Source organism: Symphalangus syndactylus, chromosome 5, assembly GCF_028878055.3.
Source record: "Symphalangus syndactylus isolate Jambi chromosome 5, NHGRI_mSymSyn1-v2.1_pri, whole genome shotgun sequence".
Taxonomy (NCBI): Eukaryota; Metazoa; Chordata; class Mammalia; order Primates; family Hylobatidae; genus Symphalangus; species Symphalangus syndactylus.
Window position 1 is genome coordinate 102,753,985 of NC_072427.2, and position 21,277 is coordinate 102,775,261.

The window sequence follows — 21,277 nt, forward strand, 5'->3', positions numbered from 1 at the left end:
TCAGAAAAAAAAATATTATTAATACAGAAAATGTGAATCAGCAAGAGAATCTGGTGAGGCACATTTTCTCACACACTGAGTAAGCCAGTGAATTCACCTGGTGCTTCCGATCCCACTTTCAGACCTGACCATCCCATTCTCAAGAGCTGTGTCAGGGATTTTAGCTTTTCCTCTTGTAGCTTTATTGTTTTAAGACCTGCTCCTCACCTTTAAGCAAACATTTCCACATCCTGCCTAATGTAGACACGCCTTTAGAGATAATAACTGGAAATTACAGTTATTTTGTGTCATCAGTCTTGGTGTTTGAGATATCAACTTATAAAATTTTAGGATACAATAGCCAAAAAATGTTAAATGTAATTATCGTTGGTAGTTATATGCAAATTTTTAAACAGAATATAAATTTTATTTAAAATATAATAAAATAGGAATTATTTAGATTAATTGTTCTTAAATAGGTTTTTAAACAATTGTGTTATATAATTGGTGACTTAGACTGCACAATTATTAAAATTATAAAGGCATCTTATTAAATGACATTTCAGCCAAAGAAGGCAGAAAATAAATGGTTACTGAAAATGTGTCAGACATAGTGATAGCTTCCAAGCTAAATTCTTCATTAAGAATAAGTTTAATTTACACTATTTTCAAGTTCAAATAAAGTGCTTGTTAGCTACTACTGGACAGAAGATTGATTTGAACTCAGAAGTCTATGGACCCAAAATACATAACATCTTCCGCTGTTACTTTTGAAGATTATTTTTAACACAATGCAGCAAGTGGAACATTTCTGAAAATCAATTTGGTATTAATTTGATGTTAAGGTGTGTCTAATATGCTGAAGAAATATTCCTCTTCTGGAACCCTCTAAACACTGTATTGTGCTAATACTTCAAAAAGAAAACCAGGGTTCCCATTTGACTCTATTATTAATTTACTGTGCTATCTTGGGAATACAACTTATTCACTAAAGACCTCTTCTGTATATTACTAAAGAAGCAAAATTAATGTACTCAGTTTTACAATTCAATTTTTATTATATATAACTATAGTATTATTATGCTCATATTTTGGTTTAAGCATTAGAGTAAGAGAGAAAATGTATTTACATTTCTATAAAACAGATTTTCTTACACAGAAAATCTATATCTAAACTGAGACTCTTCTTCAGTGACCAAGAAAAATAAAGGTTTGCATATAAGGACATGAGTGTGATAATTGTCCTAACTAATTAGCAACCCTAAGTTGGGTAGATGGTAGACGGCAGGTTCTGATGAAAGGTGATCAAAGCATAGGTCTAACAGATTGGAAACTTACAAATTTAATTGATAAACTTTTCCTTTTCAAACATAAAATAATTATTTTATTTTTTTAAATATGACAATCTACTTGGTCACTATATGGGAAACCCTCCCATACTCACATTGATATCTTTGTGGATTCATCTCAGACGTATGTAAGGAGGCATCTCTCATTTCTTGATCCTAGTGGTCCCTGTTAATCTTGTTCACCCGTTACCCGAGTTTTGCACAATAAAGGGCATATGTTGATTGCCTTTTCCCGCTCAAGTTGATATTTTCCTGGCTCTTCAAATTCTGAGTAATTTTGATTTGTGTCCTAGACAATAGATATTTGAATGGCATCAGATTACTCCTTAGAAAATGTCAAGACCAGAAGGAAATGGAACAATATTTTCCCAGTTTTATTGAGCTATAATTGACAATAAAAAATGTTTACATTTAAGATATATATAATGTTTTAATGTCCATATACATTGTGAAATGATGACCACAATCAACTTAATTAACATATCTATCACTTTACACAGTTACCTACTTTCTGGGGTGGGGGAACAATATTTTTAAGTCCTAAAAGGAAGGATTATCAACCCAGACTTTATCTATGTAGTGAAACTATCTTTAAAAAATGAAAGTTAAATAATGAAATTAAGAAAATTAATTGCTAGCAGATCTCTACTAAGAGAATCATTAAAGGACATTTTGTTGTTGCTGTTGAGACGGTGTTTTGCTCTTGTTGCCCAGGTTGGAGTGCAATGGCGTAATCTCGGCCCACTGCAACCTCCACCTCCCAGGTTCAAGCGATTCTTCCACCTCAGCCTCCTGAGTAGCTGGGATTACAGGCTCATGCCACCACGTCCAGCTAATTTTTTGTATTTTTAGTAGAGACAGGGTTTCGCCATGTTGGCCAGGCTGGTCTCGAACCTCTGACCTCAGGTGGTCCACCCACCTCGGCCTCCCAGAGTGCTGGGATTACAGGCAAGAGCCACCGCGCCCAGCCTTAAAAGACCTTCTTTAGACAGAATACCAGAGGGAAATCTGAAACATTAGTAATGAAAGTAGAGCAACATAAATGGTACTATTGAGTAAATGTTATAGACTATCATTTTCCTCTGGAGTGTTTAAAACATGTTTGAGAGTGGAAAGAAAAGTATAACATTGTTGATAGTATTTTAGTTCTACGGAGTTGTAATACAAAAGACAACTCAACATAAAGGAGGATAAAGAGACCTAAAGGCTGGTAAACTTTCTGAATTCCACATGCAGTGGTGAAATACTGATTTTAGTTGGACATTACAAATATAAGTATAATGTATATTTGTTATAGTAGGAGTTAGACATGAGCAGGGCAAGAGAAGCACCCCGGTGTCCCCACCAGGAATGTCAGGGAACCATTAGATGATGGGCAGGTGGTATTTACACTGGTTCTCTCAAATAATAATTGGCTGCAGCTGGCGCCAGGGAACGGCCATCTCCCAATAGAAAAAACCTGAAACGTGATTAGCAGCTTCCCAATACAATGTCAGAAGTCGGGTGAGTAGGCTCAAGCATGCACATTAAGAGGCAAAATGGCAGAGTTCAACTGGTATATGACCTTCTAGGGACATGTGACTGGTCAGGGAGGAATGCCTCAAGTGAGCATGCATACAACTCCAGTAAACACACTTCCTGTGCTCCCCTCCCAAGGGCTGGCAGGCCACTGCACTTGCGGACAGCTCACCCCAAGGGAAGAATCGGGAGAAATAAGGCAAGACCCCGGAAGCATACCAAAATATAAAACCCCAAGTCAAAATGTCAAACTGTGCGTGTGATCTCTCAAGTCTCCTGCTTTACTTCCTTTCATTCCTGCTCTAAAACTTTTTTATTTTATTTTATTTTTTTTGAGACTGAGTCTCACTCTGTCACCCAGGCTGGAGTGCAGTGGCATGATCTCAGCTCACTGCAAGCTCTGCCTCCCAGGTTCACGCCGTTCTCCTGCCTCAGCCTCCCTAAAGCTTTTTAATAAACTTTCACTCCTGCTCTAAAACTTGGGTAGGGCTCTCTTTCTGCCTTATGTCCCTCAGTCAAATTCTTTCTTCTGAGGAGGCAAGAATTGAGGTTGCTGCACACCTACATAAATTTGCTGCCTGTAATATACTGTAATTCCTCAAACAAATGTTAAAAATAACCACAAAAAGACAAAGGACATTATTAAAAACACAATTAAGGCTGGCACAGTGGCTCACACCTGTAATCCCAGCACTTTGGGAGGCCAATGCAGGTGTATCACCTGAGGTCAGTTTTTCTAGACCAGTCTGGCCAACATGGTGAAACCCTGTCTCTACTAAAAATATAAAAATTAGATGGGTGTGGTGGCACCCGCCTGTAATTCCAGCTACTCAGGAGGCTGAGACAGGAGAATCGCTTGAACTCGGGAGGCAGAGGTTGCATTGAGCCGAGATCACACCACTGCACTCCATCCTGGGAGAAAGAGTGAGACTCCATCTATAAATAAATAAATACACAGCCCGGCCAGTGGCTCATGCCTGTAATCCCAGCACTTTGGGAGGCTGAGGCGGGTGGATCACAAGGTCAGGAGATCGAGACCATCCTGGCTAACACGGTGAAACCCCATCTCTACTAAAAAATCAAAAAAATTAGCCAAGCATGGTGGCGGGTGCCTGTAGTCCCAGCTACTCGGGAGGCTGAGGCAGGAGAATGGCATGAACCCGGGAGGTGGAGCTTGCAGTGAGCTGAGATTGCGCCACTGCACTCCAGCCTGGGCGACAGAGCGAGACTCCATTGCAAAATAAATAAATAAATAAATACACAATTAATAAATTAAAACTGAATGAAAAATAAAGTTTAAATGATACAAAAGAGGACACAGTAAGGGGAAAACTGGAATAAATAACAGTGGGAACAATTATAAAATAAATATTAAAATGGCAGTTTTAAATCCAAACATTTTAATAATTATATTAAATATAAATGGTTAAACATATCAAATGAAAGGCAGATTGTCATATGGAGAAAGGTATATCATGTCCATGCAAATAATAGTCAAAATAAAGCTGGATTAGCGATGTATATTGGACAAAGTGGACTTCAAGCAAAGAAAATTGGCTTATCTCTGTATTAGAATCTCACGTCATCACGCTAAAAATGATTATCATGAAATTACTGATTACTATCCAACCCAAACCATGAAATCAAACTGAGAAATGTGTTTTGATAAGGGAAATAATACATTTTAGACTATGTAAATGCCCTCACAAGCATAATACTATTTTTATTAACATTTCCAAATAGATATTTAGTAAGAAAACAACAAAAAATACAAAACATATTTTTTTGTGATTAAACCAAATCAAGATTATGTTTTTTATACTTTTCTGAAACTTGTTTTTATCAGCCAATAATATATTATGGAAATGCCTATAATTCAGCTGCTATAGTGTTAATTTATGCTTTTTAAATGGCTTCATGCTCAGAATGCACTGAAATTTATTCAATATTCCTGTTATAAATAAATGAGCAATCATTTTATTTTATTTATTATTTTGCCTCAATGAACAATGCTAAAATAAATATCCTCCAACATTTATCTTTTCATACAATTACTTTACTCCTATAATATAGATTCTGAGGAATATAATTTTGAGTATATAAATTTAATCAAAACATTATAGCCTGTGTTTTTAAAATTTGTTAGATTTTTCTTAAACTATCTATTATAGCATCTAAGTTTTTAAATTCTTCTATTAAGTGATAAGAACACAGGGCTCTCTGACATTCTTCCTCAATAGTCCTCAAATAGTCAAACCCATAATTATCATTAATTTATTTTTTAAAAATATTTTACTTTATTTTTAGTTGTCACATAATAATTGTCACATGTTTGTTGTGTACAAAAATTGTACACAGAGTGATATTTCTATACATGTATGCAGTGTATAATGATCAAATCAGGGTAATTAGCCTATTAATCACCTCAAATGTTTAGCATTTCTTTATGCTGAAAACATTCAAAATTTCTTTCTACACAAATCTTAGAAGGGGCAAATATTAAAAAACAAGACTAACTCAAAGGCACAGGCAACAAAAATAAAAATAGACAAATGGAATTCCATCAAACCAAAAACATCTGGACAGCAAAGGAAACAGTCAATAGAGCAGAGAGACAATGCAGAAAATAGGAGAAAATATTTGTAAGCCATACATCTGATGAGGGGTTCATATCCAAAATGTAAGGAACTCAAATGCCTCAATAGTGAGAATTCAAATAACCCAATTAGAAAAGTGGCAAAAGACCTGAATAGACATTTCTCAAAAGAAGATACACAGATGACCAACAAGTATATGAAAAAAAGTCAACATACCAATCCTCAGAGAAATGCACATTAAAACCACAAAGAGATATCACCTTACAGCTGTTAGAATGCTGTTATCAAAACCATGAAACATTAGTGTTGGTGAGAAAGCAGAGGAATGGGAACCCTTGTACATTTTTTCTGAGAATGCTGTTATGAAAAACAGTATGGAGGTTTCTCAAAGGATTAAAAATAGAACTACTATATGATCCAGTAATCCCACTAATGGGTATACGGTGTATCCACAGGAAATTAAATCAGCATTTTGAAGAGATATCTACACTCCCACCTTTATTGCAGCACTATTCACAAAAGCCAAGGTGTGGAATCAACCTGTGTTCATCAACAGATAAATGCATAAAGAAAATGTGGTACACGTACACAATGGAATATTATTCAACCTTTAAAAAACAGGAAATCTTACTGTGTGTGACAACATAGATGAACCCGCAAGGCATTATGTTAAGTGAAATAAGCCAAGCACAGAAAGACAAATACCACATGACCTCACTTATATGTAGAATTCAAAATAGGTGAACTCAGAAGCAAGGTGAAAACTTGTAATTAAGTGTTCAATGAAAATACATGAGAACCCATTACACAGTACTTGGGTTCCTCATCCAGATGCTTCTTACTCCAATTTAAAGGTCGAGAGGATGCGGGTAATTGCAGAGTCCAAAGTGGGATTTTGGGAAGAGGATTGCTGTGCTGGGACTCTCACTATCCTTTCCCACAAAGGCTTGGGGTGCAGGCATTGCTTCCTCATCCCAAGCCTAGTAGAGGGGTTCGAATAGGCACACTCAGAAAGCTCGACATGTATTCCCTCCAGTGGGAAACAGATGGTTGACTCATGCCAGAGGAAGAAAACGTATTCTTGGCAGCAGAGTAGGGAGCTGCAGCTGGAAAGGAACTGCACTTCCAGCTGGTGACAGGCAGATCAAAATGCATGCATCCCAGTGACTGGATGTGACACCTACAGAAGGAACATTAGCCTGGAGGTCATCCAAAATGATCCCTACCCAGAGGGGCAGCATCCTATAGTCCCAAGATTACAACAGTAAGTGGCTCCTGGTGGAGAAAGCTAAAGCAGGTCGACAGTGGCAAGGCAACAGAGAGTCATCACCTACATCATGGAAGCTATAGTCTAAGGAAACCAACTAGTTGCCTTTAAAGAACTCACAAAATACCTTGCAAGAGAAGCCACAGCTTTAAATACCTGCTAGATACAGGACATATGAAGGCTGCATGCAGTAGTGCCAGGCAAGGAGGAATGCTCTCTGCCTCCTTTTGCATCTTGTCTCTCTTCATACCATCTTTACGGATTAGAAGTAGCATCTATCAGCAGGGTTAGGATTGAGTGACAAGAATAGTGAAGCCCACTCCAATTAATTATTCTGGCAGCCACAGCCCTCCTAAGGCTGATCCTAGCTGACAGAGGAATAGAAAGGCAAATTATCTTAAAGAGAGATTCAAATAATATATTTTCACCCATCCTTCTTTTTCTCTTCATTTACTCTCTGACCTTCTAAGATTGACCTTCTTTGTGCTGTTTCTTTATAGTTACATCTTTTTTTTTTTTTTTTTGAGATGGAGTCTCACTCTGTCGCCCAGTCTGGAGTGCAGTGGTGCGATCTCAGCTCACTGCAACCTCTGCCTCCCAGGTCCAAGCAATTTTCCTGCCTCAGCCTCCAGAGTAGCTGGGACTACAGGCACGTGCCACCATGCCCAGCTAATTTTTTGTATTTTTAGTAGAGACGGGGTTTCAGTATGTTAGCCAGGATGGTCTCGATCTCCTGACCTCATGATCTGCCCACCTCGGCCTCCCGAAGTGCTGGGATTACAGGCAAGAGCCACCATGGCCGGCCTAGTTATATCTTTTTGTTTTGTTTTTTTTCTGACTGCAGTTGCTTTTTTTCCTTAAAGGTGAGTTTGCTGTAGGGGGAGAAATTTGGCCTGGTAGGAGAAACTTGCCAATGTGTGGAGATGTTATGATTATCATAACTAAGGAGGTGATGCTACGGGCATCTAGGGGAGAGGGTCATGAATGCTGGCAAATGTCTTAGAAGACGCTCCCTACTGACTCTCTTACCTTGTGATATCTATGACCAGACATTTTAATTTGCTGAAAACATGAGACTATGTTTGCCACTTAAGGTTACCATGTATTTTATACCATCTAAAGATGACCAGAAATTATAGCATCCTCCCCACACTTTTATCTAGCGGTAGAGAAAAAAATTTATCCTCTGTACAACTTTAAAGAGACAATAAAAGATAAAAATAAACTCTCTGTTAGCTCTAATGAGTCCTACTTGATTAACATATAGATTACATAAACACATTTACTTTCCTTCACCATGATGTAAGAAGTCAATGATTTAAAAAAAAATTATCAAAACTCTCAAATGTTAACCAGAGGTAGACAGACAAATATATAAAAGATAGATTTATTTAATATATGTATGTATATATATATACACACACACACATATACAAACAGATCTTGGTAAGGAGAGTGTCTAAACACTCAAGTCAGCACATATGCAATGCACAGAGACTGTTTGTATATTTCCAATAGGAGGGCTCTGTTCCTTGGATTAATATACATACACCCAGCCCTCTTAATAATTACATTTTTTAGAGTTTTACTTGTCCTACTTTATTAGTTACATGAAGCATATTTTTGTAATTTATCAAAGCCTCCAAACACTGAATAATTCTCTGGCTTTTTTTTTCCCAGTTTCTCCATTGTCCCTCATGCCCTTCCTGATAACCCCGCCTGGATCTAATCCTCAATCATTTTACCTACATTCTATCCTGGGATCTCTTTCTTTCCATCTAATTCCAGAACCACACCTGCCCTGTTAAAACCTCAAACTCTGATCAGTCTCACCATTTGTTTTCTATTTATTGATTCCCTTGAGGTTCAAATTGTTGGGGAATATTTCATCAGCTTGCTGATTGGCACCACTTCAGCTTCTTATTCAACCTCAGCTGCTCCTCAATATTCCTTGGCAAGTTATTTTTGCAAAAGCTAAATCATATGCTTTATCAAACTCCTAAAAATCTACTAGCATCAAACCACTCTCTCACATTTCATAGCTGTTCTGCTCTTACTTTTGGGGGGAAAAATTGAGTCCTTCAGTTATACATTTACTCTCCCCAAACCCATTTCTTCACCCATCCTTCTTTTTGTCTTTCTTCACTCTATTACCTTCTAAGATTGACTTTATTTGTGTTATTTCTCTATAGTTATATCATTTTTTAATGTTTTTGTTTGTTTGTTTTCCTAACTGCCATTGCTTTGTTTCCTTAAAGCTCAGTTTGCTGTAGGCGGAGAAATGTGGCCCTGTAGGACACACTTGCCAATCTCTGGGGATGTTATGATTATCACAATCAAAGAGGTGATGCTACCAGCATCCAGGGGAAAGGGCCATGAATGCTGGCAAGTGTCTTAGAAGGCACTCCCTAATGACTCTCTTACTTTGTAATTAATTCATTAAAATTATCATCTAAGTTTTGTTGGATTTCATTACAAATACATAATACACCTTAATTAAATATTTTCATAGAAAGGTAAAATAATTGTAAACATTAAAAAAAGAAGACACATATATTTATCAGGCAAAAACATTAACAGAAATACTTATTTTATGGAACTCTAATAACGTTTTAAATTACAAAAAGAGTCTTTGAGAAATAGAGATTTTCCTTCTTTTTGCTGTTGTTTCCCACTCTGCTTTCCTAGTCACCCTTCCCAATTTGCAGAATTATTTATTTGGCACTGTTGAACATAATCAGTTGAGAAAAACAAGAGCATGGTTTCTATCTCCAATTTGAGTTTTCCAGGCTCTGCTCTTGCCACATCCCTTCTCGTTTGAGTTAATCACAAGGGTGGGGAACACATACAATTCCCGACTTCAACAATTACTCCTTCTGCCTCACACCCATGGGAGAAGTCTTTACAGATAAAGTAATGATCTGCAGCACGTTAAATGTGCCTCTCTGACCAACCTTGGGAGGAGAAAACAACAGGAAGCAGTAACACTTGGGAGCACTTGTTCATTATAATGCTTTAATAAGTTGATATGCATTGGATTCTGTAAAACATATAAAAAAGAAAAAGATTATTATGGTTTAGCTTTTATATTAAAACCTAAGAAGGAAATAAGGAAAAGGGATCTTCTTGAACCAAAAATGTTGTTTATTGTTGTCATTGCTGTTCAAGAAAATCCCCTCAAATAGTTAATGCACCATGGTGTTTTTGAGAAAGATTGGGACATTTTTAAAGTTATTGTTCTGTAGAAGCATAGGTTATTAAATCCATTCAGTTTGGCAACATTTTGAGTGTGTTATTCTCTCTCATAGGCTCCGAGTGTTGTCTTGAAAATGCCTTTTCTAAGCATCTAAAATTATAAAAGCAGGAAAGCTTTAGCCAGCCTCTAAGCTTGAGCAGATTTCCAAAATCAATCTGTGATCTGTCCTTCTAAAGAACTGAACCTAGATTGCTAAATTCCAGCAAAAATTATACTTCTTGTTTAATACTTTTCTACATTATGTTTCCCTTCAGAAACTGTTCTTTCAATAGAGGGTATTCACAAAACCATTTTTATTTATTTTGGCATTTTGTATTCATGTTGGTTGATTTTCCACATATATAGTTCAGCAATTTTTGCTTTAGGTTCCCATGAAAGTTTCCTATGATTGAACAATGGGTGAATAAAAACAAAATTGTGGGTTATTTTGCATATAGGTTAGACAAAACAAATCTTTTGCCAATAAATTGTTCTCTCGATTTCCATTTAACTCCTTGACTAAAATAAAAGACATCTGAATGTTTAGGTTTCCTTCATAAATGTAGCTTGTGTTCATGTCATTAAAACAATCTCACCAGGCTTTGGTTAGAAATTTACATTCACAGTAGCAGTTGTTTAAAGACAAGAAGTAGAGGTGATATATTGAAGGCCATATATTGAATGCCACAAAGGGCATGGCAATATCAAATGACTTGGATTGACAAAATAAGTATGTCAGATGCTAAATCATTTATCCGGGTTGTTGATTATTTAGAGGTTGATGATGCTACTATTGAAGGTGCAGCCAAAATTCCTTGCCTTTTTTTCTTCATTTCATTCTCCACCACCACCCTCTACACTTCCCCGTTGCCATTTCACTCTTGCTACTTTGGAGTAAAATGGGATATCTTGGCATAAAGTTGCTTGCCGATGACTGTATCATTGAATTTCAAACAATTTATGTTCTACTTGTAGATCTGCAATCTCTATAGATAATTCATATGTAAATTAGTAGATGGATTTTGTGGATTATCTGTCATGCTAAGAAAATTTAAATTGTACTAAAAGCATGAAAAAGTAATCTTATTTGGCAAGTAGTTCTATCATCTACATAAGGAATGCAAACCTTAAGTATCCTCTGCATAGAACATTAATTGAATGGTAAATACATTCACAAAACATATAAATCCAATGTTTTGACTGTTTCCGTAAGAGTGCTAAGACAACTTCTTGCCCATAATGCACTCCACACTGTTTAACTGACTGTTTGTTAGAAAACCCCATTGCAAAATGATATTCAATAAAGTCACGTAACTCTCTTCAAATATTTTTAGTCCCTGTATCTAATACCTACACCTAACTTTCATATGTCAATGGACCAATTTAGTTTCAAATATATATAAAAATAACTTCCTGGCCAGGCGCAGTGGCTCAGGTCTGTAGTCCCAGCACTTTGGGAGGGCAAGGTGGGCAGATTGCTTGAGCTCAGTTCAAGACCAGCCTGGGCAACATGGTGAAACCTTGTCTCTACAAAAAAATACAAAAATTAGCTGGGTATAGTGGTGCGCACCTGTAGTCCCAGCTACTTGGGAAGCTGAGGTGGGAGGACTGCTTGAGCTTAGGAGGCAGAGGTTGCAGTGAGCCGAGATTGCACCACTGCACTCCATCCTGGGTGACGGAGTGAGACTCTGTCTCAAAATAAATAAATTTCTTCATAGTTTTATCAATTATGACATGCTTTTCGGATCTTGAATCAAGTGTCTCCTCCATGGGGAAATTACACAGTTTTCTCTGACATTGTCCCCAATCTAAACTAAGTGTCCCTCATATGGCCTGTCAACTATACAGGGAGCTTTTGGATGAAAGGGTATGTATCAGTCAAGTTTCAATCAGGGGACCAGAACCAGTAGGAGCTATATGTTAAAGGATTTATTTCAGTGAGTGGGCTTATATGATCGTGGAGGCTGATTAGGCAAGTCCAAAGTCCATAGGCAGACCTTCAAGAAAGGAGACTGAAACTCTAGAGCATGAACTAAAGCTTCATTCCACAGGCAGGACTTATTATTATTCAGGGAAACCTCAGTTCTGGTACTAAGCCTTTTAACCGATTGAATCAGGCCCACCCAGATAACCTAGGATAATCTCCTTTACTTAAAGTCAACTGATGATAGACCTTAATCACATCTACAAAATATCTTCATAGCAACACCTAGATTGGTGTTTGATTAAAAATTGCTACTAGAGCCCAGCCAAGTTGACATAAAATTGATCATCATAGAGTCTATGTCTTTTTCCATCTTTTTATAATAGAAAATGTCAAAAATACAAAAGAGTGGGAAGAAACTTAGAAAAAAACACCAACATGCTCCCTACTTAGAATTGAAATCTATTAACACTTTAACAAATTTGCTCTGTGTGTCTATGTGTGCATATTTGCATGTACTTTTGAAAACCTTTGAAATATGTTGCACACAAATATCCCTATGTCTCTAAAAACTTTAACATTCATAGCCTAAAAATAGTACATTCTTTTTCATAACCACAATTACATTACATCTCCTACCAAAAATTAAATAATCCTAGAAAAATCATCAAAAATTAGTTTATATTCAAAATCGTTCCAAAACAAGGAAAGCAAAAGTGAAGAAATGAAGGAAGGGAAAAATAGAGAAAGCAATAAAGAGGAAATCCTGACGTTTCCTTCTAAGATTTAAGGTCAGATGGGATACATGTTTTTAAAACATTCCTTATCTTATCATCTCAGGTATCTAAGTTCAGTGTTGGGCAAGCTGGGTGTGGAGTACATCGAACAAAGAAACGGGATGATGCCTCCAAACCCTTCTCACATCTCTGAATTTTATAAGCGGCAAATTGTTAATATATTATATCTAAATCCAAGATGTGCACTGTAATATTTGATTCTTTGGATATTCTACATTTATTTAACTGCAATCCATTTGCTAGGAATCCATTGTTAGTGCCTTATCATATACCAAGCAGTGCAGATAATGTGTGAGATGATTATATTTTACTTGGTTTAATTATTTTTATATCAATAAGTGCTACAAATTCATCCTTACATTATCTACTTCAAGAGCAGAATTATTGTAGAAAACAGAGTTTTTTTTAAAGTAATTTGGATTAAGTGGGATTTTTAAAATATCATTCCTGTATTAATGCCAATTTGAAAGGGTGAGAATATTTGGATTATTTTTATCGACAATATAAATATGTTGTATATAGCACTGAAAGTAATTTGTATTAGATTTATAATTATATTAATCCTTCATTCAAAAACAAATCACTGAATGACTAGCGAGTTGCTTAATAGATTTCAAAATTGTTGTAACACATGGTCCTTGTGATGAAGAAGAGTAGGCAAAATATTAGGTAAAGAGAAACAGAAAGATTGGATAAATAAAAACATGTAAAGTTTGGTGACTAAAAAGCACATTTTTGTATCCACTGAACTGTTTCAGTGCCTTTCTTCACTTAACCTTAATCCTCATAAACCCTCACAGACTTTCAAGCCTTGAGTTAGGAGTTACTTGGTTAACAATACTCCATCTGGTTTTCCCAGAATTTTGAGAAGAAGTAACACTTAGGCATTCCTTTAAAGATAACAACTTTATACGTGACAAAATTCATTTTCCCCTCCATTCATTTAATTCCACAAAATGTTTACCTACTTACCCATTATACGAATCAAGTTTCAAATAGGATTTGGGGAAGGATTACTTCAAAGAATGTTTTCTGAGATATTTTAAAATGATAATTGATGATATGAGTATTTGCTTAGCTAGAGCAGTTCTTTAGCTGTGGAGAACATCCTGTTCTTTGGAAGTAGTTTCACTATATAGCAAATGCTTAAGAAAATAGGAAAAAAAATAAACACTCAGAAAATTACTAACCTTGTGTGACTTCAAGTCAACCTTGAAATTTTGTGGTGGGAGACATACAAAGAAACAGAATTTTGTTTGCCTCTTTCAAAATTTGAAATGTTTATTGCATTTGTTAGAAATTCACATTGAGGCAAAAGAGACCTCCCTTGAGTTTCTGTCTGGTCTTTGCACAATAAATTATGACCGGAAACATGGCCATTAGCAGCATTGGCATAGTGTAGAGACTTTTCCAAAGGCTGTAAATGCCGAGCCACACTGTCCCCACTACAAAATCACACTGTCTCACAGCCTGTACGGAGCTGAATTTACGGAGTTCTTTCTCGTCAGAATGTGGGGAAAGCTTAAGAACTAGATGTGTGGGTAAGAAAAGGTGAGAAAAGATGTCCTTGATAGGACAGAGCTATGAAACAATCACTTTAACTTAAAATACAGTATATATTACTTTAGTGTTAAGTATGCTACTTATGGGGCTTATATGGGTCCCAAAGTTTCTGAATTCAGATCCCAGGCTAATGTTAAAGCAGTTGCAATTACTTTGATAATTATAAACTTCTACTTCCTCAATCTTTTGCCATATTATATGCCTCTTGGTCTTCAAAGAGAACTGTAATAGGATCCGTTTAACCCAAATATGTCCCACATACAGCTCAAAAGGCTTCTTAGTTTCGAAATTGGCACAGTCTTACAAGGATTTTGTACAGAGCTACATTTCCCATTTAAAGACGTTTTCTAGGTCTAACCTAATCCACTGACTGATGATTTTCACATACTAATTAACAAGAATAATTTCAGTCATTTGCAGTATGTGATCTCTCAAGCCCCTTTGGTCAAAAGCTTAGTTACCTCTTTTTCATTTTATCATTATTATTATTTTTAATAGTGACAGAGTCTCACTGTGTTGCCCAGACTGGTCTTAAACACTTGGGCTCAATCAATCCTCCCACATTGCCTCCCAAAGTGCTGGAATTACAGGCATGAGCCACCACACTGTCCCTTAGTTACTTCTTTTTTTTTTTTTTTTTTTGTGTGTGAAATGTTTGTGCCGTGTGCACGTGGTGTTGTTGTTATTGTTGTTGTTCTGGGTGTGTGTGTGACTGTTCCTTAAGGAATAGAACCTTCTAAACCTGCAATAAAAAGTTTCAATTACTCTACACAGTGGAAGCATTTGAAATATATTTACAAAATTATTTATCCTAGTAACTATAATTGTCCTAATGGGCTTCACATAAAGGTTATTTCATTTTATCAAACAATCATTTCTTGTTGGATCATAAGAGAAAGAATATTTTTACATATTTTGAAGCCGTATTTGGTTTTTGGTATTTTCTCTATCAGGAAAAAATGTCGTCAGTGAATTATGTCATGAGTAAAAGAAAGTTTGGTGCCAAGCACCATCTTATTATAAATTCCAGTATTTTTCATTCTGCCTTGCCATTCATGGCCAAGAAGAAATTCCTTTGCCATGAAAAGCAAATAAATATAGGTGAAAACTGAAGGATAAGAATGAGGAATCTAATACAAGATATTAAAAAGTTAATAATTTGGATTTTCTACATATGGAGTATGAAATAACTGTACTATAAGTTGTTAGGATTACAGCCATTCATAAAAGTTGAAAAAATTGGAGCAGTAGTAATTTTATCTCTAAAAGCATTCCAGTAGGAACTCTAAATTCTGAGGGGCTCAGTGTCCCAGTGTCTCTTCTCTGTCTGTACTCCCTTTCTCCGGCTAATCTCATTTATCTCATGTCTCATGTCTTAAATGCAATCCACCAATGAGACCCTCATTAATAACAACCTCTTGCCTGAACTTCAGAAATGTACATCACCTACCTATGTGGCACTTCGACTTAATTGTAACAAGCATATCAACTTGACCTTGTCACCTACTCACCATTTCCCCCTGCCTTGATAAATGTTATCATCATCTGCCCCGTTATTTATCCAAATGCTTAGATGTCATTAATCCTCATTCCTTTTTTCTTTTCATTTTCACTTTTAATCCGTAGGCAAATCTGCAGGCACTTTTACTACAATATATATGCTAACTGTTCACTACTCCTCACTATCATTGCTGTAGCACAAGTCTGGGTGTCTGTTTTGTTTACCCATAGATCCTTACTGGATTTCCTGCTCCAAAATCCAAATAGCATGATTTTCCAAAAATTCAAAATAGATAATGATGTCTCCTTACTTAGAACCTTCAATAGCTTTCCATTTTGCTTATAATATACACCTCTTACAATGACCAGTCTCTAAAGGATCTGGCCCCTACCTGCCTCTCTGATTACACATTATACCACTTTTCTTTGCTCACTGCAGCCACATTGACCTTTTTCCAGGTTATTGAGTGTATCCGATTGGCTTTGCAGTGGTTGATTTCTCTTGTCATCTCCACTTGGGTAATTCCATGATAAATTAAAACCTCAGTTTAAATTTAAATCCCTCTTACAGCCGGCTTTATTTACATAGTTTGGAGGTGCCCAATGATTACTTTTTGGTTAAATTACCCTCTTTCATTTTTATCATAATGGGTACCACTACTTAAAAGTATCTTATTTATGCATTTATTTCTTTATTTCCTGTCTCCCCTCATATGGAATAACACATTGCCCTTTTTGGGCCAATCTAATTGTGATAGACTCTTACCAACTCAAGAATGTCAGGTATGGAGAATATTTTGAAAGTCTAAACCTATACTTTCTTTCTTTTTTTTTTTTTTGAGACAGAGTCTCACTCTGTCGCCCAGGCTGGAGTGCAGTGGCACGATCTCGGCTCACTGCAAGCTCTGCCTCCTGGGTTCATGCCATTCTCCTGCCTCAGCCTCCCGAGTAGCTGGGACTACAGGCACCCGCCACCACGCTGGGCTAATTTTTTGTATTTTTAGTAGAGATGGGGTTTCACCGTGGTCTTGATCTCCTGATCTCGTGATCTGCTGGCCTCGGCCTCCCAAAGTGCTGGGATTACAGGCGTGAGCCACCACGCCCGGCCTCTACTTTCTTCACCTATAAAAGATGAGGAAATTCCCTTTAACTATCTCACTGGGTTCTTGTGTGTAACAAAACAGATAAGAAAGATGAAAATAGTGTTGAATAACAAAATTTCTATACAATGAAAAATATTATTATTCTCATTAGGTATGGGCCTGGGTAACATCACGGATAATGGAAAGACTTTTCCTATTAGAATATTTTATCATAAACTCAGTACTGTAGAACTCTGTGTCCATCATCACTTAATAATTTATCTAAACTATTACATGTATTGCTACATGAAACATTTTTTACCCCTATAGCCAGCTGACCTCAAGTCAATGCTTAGAATCACCACTCAAATGATAACCCTTAAAGATGTTGAAATGACTCCACATATTCTATGAGTCATGAGCTCACTGAAAGATAAGGCAGTCAAGAGCTTGTTTTCCCGTGCTTTCTCCCTCAAACATGTCTTCACAATCAACCTCACACTGATAAGAAATTCCCAGCACCAACAGAGAGCACATGGAGAGAGCTACTGTCCTTAAACATCATCTCCTTCTACATAAATGAATAAAAACCCCACAAACACAAATAATAATGAAGCTATCATGTCAGCAATAGGTCTTTTGTAGACTGATTTCTACAATGAAATCTAGACAATTAGCCTGTCAACTTTTTTTCAGATCTCTCTTATTATAACATAGATTGAATAATTTCAGACAGTCAGAATTGGTTCTTAATACTGACCTTCGTAAGTTGAAATTCCAAGAATGTGAAACAGCTGCCATTTACAGAGATAAGCCTATAAAGCTTTATAAAGCTATAAAGCTGAGAGATTTCAATGTCAAAAAATTGGGCTGCTATTAGCAACAATTTAAAAGTTCTGAGCTTTATTAAGTAAACTGAAGAATAAGACATAAATAGAGAATACAAACAGATACTAATCACCACACTCAGCCTAGCCTTGTGGCCATCAATGATCTTGGATACATTCTCCATAATGATATCTGTGTATAAGGAAAAAGTAGTAACATATATATTCCTGCCACACTCATTATTTCGTAAGCACATTAGATATATTTTTTGTTGGCCGGGCGCGGTGGCTCACGCTTGTAATCCCAGCACTTTGGGAGGCCGAGGCGGGCGGATCACGAGGTCAGGAGATCGAGACCACGGTGAAACCCCGTCTCTACTAAAAATACAAAAAAAATTAGCCGGGCGTGGTGGCGGGCGCCTGTAGTCCCAGCTACTCGGAGAGGCTGAGGCAGGAGAATGGCGTGAACCCAGGAGGCGGAGCTTGCAGTGAGCCGAGATTGTGCCACTGCACTCCAGCCTGGGTGACAGAGCGAGACTCTGTCTCAAAAAAAAAAAAAAAAAAAAAAAAAAAAGATATATTTTTTGTTTAGATTATCTTATCTCCCATACTTAGAAGTCAAGTGCCAATTTTTTTCTTGCTCTATTCTTCAGTTTCCAAAATTACACTAAGATTACTTAGAATTTTTGACTTCCTGCAATGCATTTTTTTAATCCGCTACACAAATCACTTTAAAATAAAGATAATAATGAAAGAAAGTTGGCGCCACAACTGAGCCCTCAGTATGTGACAAGTATAAATCAGTGGGGACAGTAGTCAGAGCAGCTTTATAAGCACATATCACGTGCTGACCTTGCATTCCCTCGATTCTATTTCTGCTACTTCCAGTTCCTATTTGAAAAAACTGAAAATCTTGCAGTTGTGCCAGTGTTTATTTTGGTGGTTGGCAATCAAGTAAAATACATTTAACAAGGAAAATGAAAAGTGAGTTTTGTATTATTGGCTCAACTATTCAATCTTGCAGAGATGTATTATATTTTTCTTTGAACAGCCTTGAATGCTTTGGTTTGGTTTTGAAAAGTGGGAGAAAAAAATAGGAGGGCCCAAATATTACTAAGGAGTTTTATTTCAAAATCCTAAAATTTAGAGATTGAACAAGCTATGAAATGTATAGGAAGAAAAAATAATACTTAGTTGAAATCTTAGTTCTATACATAGTGGATTAATTGTAAAAGTGTCTCCAATTATTTCCTTTCCGGTACACATACCTTTTGAATGTGAGTTTTCGTAAGGCAGCCTCTCACACCTGCAAGTGTGTGGTGGAGTCTTGATCCAGTTCTCAAAAAGGTACTGGCCTTGTGACTTGCTCTGTCCTATAGAATGCAGAAGATGTGATGCTAGCCCAGTTTCAAGTTAAGAACTGAAAAGGTCTCATCTAATTTTGCCCATTCTTTTAAAACCTTACCAGTGCCAATGCCATGTGCAAAAGTTCATACTAGCACGACAGAGAATAAGAAACCTAGTAGCAGGCAAGCTTATTGTCCTCAGCCAAGCAAAGCCACCTTGCTTCCCCTAATGCTGGAGAAAGCACATATTCATTGACTGCTCAATTCAGAAGTACAAAAGGACATATCTGAAGGGTCATCGCAAGGTTCAGAATTCCTCATGGAGTGGCCAAGGCTTCTGTTGCAGAAGCATCACACACAGTTCAACTCGGCGTAATCATACTCCTTCCACTTCCTTCCAGGTGTTGTTCTTGAGAGCACTCCCTTATAAATACCAAGTAAACGCAAATCTCTATTTTTGCATATGATTTCTAGAACACAGGAAGACAAACTTAGATGCCAAGAATAGACTTAAAAAATAGACTATAAAGAGAAATTTGCATCTGTATAATTGGCCAGATGGCTGATAGGTGGAGCATGGATAGCTCCCAGTAGGAAGTACTAGTGCAATTGTTAAACTTTCATTGATGGAAGGAAGTACATGAATGAGTGCAGCATGATTTCAGAGTTCATGGAAGGTAATAACTATAAGGCTCATAAAATGGATTGATTTTTGCTGGGCACTCAATATTTTAGAAAATGAAAACAAAAGCTGAATGTGATTAATTCATTAATTTATAGCTAAGTGTGAGAGTCAGAAGGCATTTTAGCAGCACATAAAGAGATCCTCATTTCCTATAGCCATAAGGCAGAAATAGTTGAGGATCAAGCCCACAATTTTATTATAAAAATAGCAGATCTAAAAAGAAGGTTGTATCCAGGTGCAGTGGTGTGTGCCTGTCATTTCAGCTACTTGGAAGGCTGAGGCACAAGAATTGCTTAAACCTGGGAGGCGGAGGTTGAAGTGAACTGATATCATGCCTCTGCACTCCAGCCTGGGTGATGGAGTGAGACTCTTTCTCAAATATAAAATAAAAATAAAATAAAGGTTGAATTCTCAAAATCAGCAAGTCCGTTAAGTCATATCATTGTCCTTATTCAAGAGGAGGTAGACCTTATAAGTTGATATAGGGATATGAAGGCCAATGCCTTGAAAATTGTGAGTCCCCAGATTATTCTGAACACTTTGGGCCTGCAGAAATGCTGCACTCTTCCCACGTGAAGGCCAGCTAATACCCCTACACTGGGAGCACAGCCATATCCACTTGCTTACACATTATCTATGGCTGCTGTCACACTACAACAGTAGAGTTGAATACTTGAGATGCAAACACTCTATGTCTCTCAAATTCTAATATATTTGCTCTCTGGGGAACAAAGTATAAAGATCTATGTATGACATTTTAATACCCACAAGAGAACATTCACAAAGAAGAAGCACTAACAGTGCAGATTTAACAGCAGCTTGTTGACATCAGCCAGCATCGCATCTATGCTCAGACACCCTTTTGCTGCAGCACAGACTCAAGCACAGGGTAGCCATGGTAGTGGAGATGGAGCCATGCAGGGCCTGACAGCATGGAATCCCACTCAATAAGGTTGATCTGGCTACTTCTCTAGTAAAATTCCCAACCCTTAGCAACTGAGATCAACTGTCAGTCTCTAATATGGCACCTAAAGATAACCAACCAGGCATTTGGTAGCAAGTTGCTACCCTTGGACTTCTGCTCTAAAAGGGACATGATTCACCTTGATTATATTTTAGGTATTGGCTTCCTGTTCCCAACTTCAAGACCTAAGCCAGTTACACTACTACAAAGTTTACTAAATATTTGAGCCATCACACGGGATTCTGCTTACAGTCTCTTCAGATAAAGGGAATCATTTTACACAAATTAACATAAAAGAAGGAGAATACAACCACAAAGTATATGGGTCTTATATACTGTATTCCACGACGTGCCAGCAACCGTCAGCTGATGGAGCAAATAAATGGCCTTTTCTTTTTTTCAGCTATAGCAAGGTAGAATTGACAAATAAAAAATTGTATATATTTGGCAGGGTGCGGTGGCTCACGCCTGTAATCCAAGAACTTTGAGAGGCAGAATCGGGCGGGTCATGAGGTCAGGAGATTGAGAACATCCTGGCCAACATGGTAAAACCTGTCTCTACTAAAAATACAAAAATTAGCTGGGCATGGTGGTGCGCGCCTATAGTCCCAGCTACTTGGGAGGCTGAGGCAGGAGGATTGCTT

General features: G+C 37.1%; 1 long non-coding RNA gene across 1 annotated transcript in view; it reads right to left on the bottom strand.

The window, feature by feature from the left end:
* LOC129482875 (uncharacterized) overlaps positions 1-21,277 on the bottom strand; it is an 86,421-nt gene that overhangs the window by 14,806 nt on the left and 50,338 nt on the right. Inside the window, exons 3-4 of the long non-coding RNA XR_008657842.2 lie at positions 9,665-9,750; positions 1,424-1,617 (exon numbers count right to left, since the gene is read on the bottom strand). This is a non-coding gene — a long non-coding RNA (uncharacterized lncRNA). The remainder of the gene's footprint in view (positions 1-1,423; positions 1,618-9,664; positions 9,751-21,277) is intronic.